A 3,348-nucleotide genomic window follows, 5' to 3' on the forward strand; every position below is an offset into this window, starting at 1 on the left:
CATCTTCTACATATGTCTGGGTTTGGAACACATACTGCCTGCCATAATTTCATACCAGGCTGAGTCTGTTTTGAATGCGGCGCTTTTATGCCCAATGACTTTTACTAAAAGAGGCAGACATTAAACCATCTGTGAGAGAAACTCTTCGTTAGAATTGCAAATGCAAAATATCATCAATTTATCTTCAATCAGAGAATGTTGTGAGATTTCCCCTTGTAATATCCATAACAAATTAGTCATTCTTTAATATGGTCATGATGTTTTGCGATTTTATCTGTGATAATTCAACTATTTTGCTATTTATATTTGCTATTCTTCTAGTTACAAAAGGCCATATTAGACAGTAGGGGTGGGAGATATATCGCTAGACACAATTAACCGGTAGAGACTTTGGACTATCGCTACATGTCTGAGAGATGTTTTCTGAGCACTTTCCCGTGTTTAAAGAGCGCGTGAGTACTGAACCGAGTTCTTTTTGTCGCCTCATTGGGCTTCAACGGTTAAATGCATATAATTATGTGTCAAAAGGCCCATTTTTTTAAGTATTCTCATAAACACAGTCATTTATGTCTCAAGTGAACCTAAACAGTTGAGAAAGAAAATGCATGTGTAATGGGATCCGTACTGTATATTCTGTATATTCTAGTCTTAAAGTGACAACAGCCTAATAAACCTGCTGTCACTCTGTATCACTTTTGTCTTATTATAATAAGAATAACAGTATATATTTAATTTACAGTGAAGAAATTCAGTGTTTTTTATATACATTTGATTTCTTTATACAATTTATGAAGGTTAATAGTTCTTATTTCTGCTTAAAGTTTTTCAGGTAGGTCTATTTCTTTGTTCTGTTTCTTGTCATTAGTTTCTTTGTTGTCATTTTATCACTGACTGTCTACTTTACTTGTCTGCAGTAAACTTAGGCCAGTAGTTTTTTGTGAAATTGAAATTGGTGATAAGAATTATGAGATTTCAATGGTATCGACAATTTGGATGATATAAAAACCTTATTTAAAGCAAAAATAACTATTGTGATATATATATCGTTATCATGAAATAAAATTACTCCTATCGTGATATAAGATTTTGTTTATATCGCCCACCCCTATTAGACAGGGCAACACATTCATTCCCATAATAACCAACCGGTTTGATAAGCCAAATTTTGATGTCACAGTTTCCATGGCAACTGATATCAACACGGATCCTCAGGATTTTGCAAAGCCTTCAACAACTCTCATTATTTCCAGACGAAAACAAAGCGCGCAAACACGCGTTCCCGTGTTTACCTTCATATTAAACGGCGTGAGCGCATTGTTGTTTGTTTTTTATTAGCGTCGCGCGCAGGATGCTGACAGCTGAAGAAGACTGTATTTGGGGAGGAACAGCATGGCTGCAGAGAGGAGTGGGGATCCTGAGGGAGGCCTAATGGTTCCACTCCTTCCTGCACAGAGATAAAGACTCATAATAACCGTGTATACCCACCATCTGGCTCTGTGCATGTGGTCCTTATGGAAGAGAAAGCAGTGCAATCTGTAAACGATCAGGAGCCATAGCACTCCCCCCAGAGAGACCGCCATGCAATCAAGGTGACAGATGGCATAGCTACTGCTGTGGCCGCATGGAGGAGATCAAAATCACCTTCAATAAACTCTGACTAGAATGGGCACGGGCCTCTCCAAAAGTCAGTTTGTCAGTCAAACTGTGGCAGCTTGCTGCATCGGGGGTGAGATGCGCTGACCGCCGCCCCTGTTTTCCATATTTTCCGTCTGACTGGTTTTGAACTGTGATCTTTCTCTAGCTGTCCTCGCTGCTCGTGGCGATGTATGCGAGCCAGGTCCATTGAATTTAGGGGGAAATTAGGTACATGATGTCACAGATATGGGGCACGGGTTGGCTGGTGGTGTATGGGTCATCTCAAAATAAAATTTGAGTTGGAATACTAGCCAACCCAGTGTACATTGCTACTATTTTTATGATGATTTTTATGATTGTCACATGACCTACATTGCATGTTTAATTCACAAAGCGCTGTCCAGTTATTTATTTATTTTTAATTGTAAATTATTTTGCAATATATTTTTTTAATCTAATTTTGTGTATGATATAAAATAATAAAATATAAATATTAATATTATGCGTTTATTATTATCAACACATACACATGTATATGAATCATATATTTAAATAATATGTTAATAACATTAAAATATGATTATAAATATATTTTTTATTTTAAATATTTAAAAACATTTAAAAATCGTAATCTTTTTAAAAATATATAGGCTATATAAAATAGTCAGCTGAAAATAAATGATACTGTTTGCAGTTTGATCAAATAATGGTTAAAAGAGAATATGGTAGGTATTATTTCCGGCTCATTTGCCGCATAGAAATGTAAGGTCAAATTGAGTGCATTGCATTATGGGATCCTGCATGCAGCGTGCTCTGTATATTGCACATTTTAGAAATTATGACTCGTCATTCAGAACACCTGCATACTATACAATGTATACATATACTTATCCTATAAATATTTTCTGTATTTCAGTTATATATGCCAACATATTGTAAACATACAAATCTAGACATGCCTGTTTGGTCTTTACATTCATGGTTTGCTCACATAAAAGATTTGAATTTTGAAAATGTAGGGCAATAATCAACAGCTAATGCGTCTGATTTCATCGCTCAGCTTGGGAGACTGGTGAATAATTATGCTGCATGGTCTCTATAGCCCTGCTTTGGCTCGGTGTCTCTTAGTGAGCCTGGTGAGCAAATTTGCGAGGGAGAATTATTTCACACGTCTTCTTCTTCTAAGCCACAGCTCATGTCAGTGATGTGAGAAAAACAGCCTGACTTTCCAAGCTCTTTTTTTCTGCTCTACTGCAAAAAGTTCAAAATGGAAACACCATCTGTTAAATCCATGCAAAAGCCAATCAAATGTTTTCTTGATTGGATGTGTCATATCTGATCTTGATGTCACAAGGTTTGACTGTAGCATTCACAAAATGCTATATAAATTAATTTATAAGAAAATATATTTTTTACGTTAACATAATAAACATGTAGAAATATACAGTAACCCTAAGAATATTTGGACACTCAAATCACACTTAAAATGTATGAATTTCATTACATTAGATACAAAAAAGATATCATTATATATTTTAGAAATATGTTATTTTAGTATATATTAATAAAATATTTTTATATATACTATTTAAAAATATTTTTATTAATAAAAAAAAAAGCCATCTGTAAATAAGTGATAGTACTTTTTTCAGGAGTAGCATTTCTGAGCCATTTTTGCAATGACATTTAACCAGCTGGTGTAAAGGTGATTTT

Source organism: Squalius cephalus, assembly GCF_949319135.1.
Source record: "Squalius cephalus genome assembly, chromosome: 25".
NCBI lineage: Eukaryota > Metazoa > Chordata > Actinopteri > Cypriniformes > Leuciscidae > Squalius > Squalius cephalus.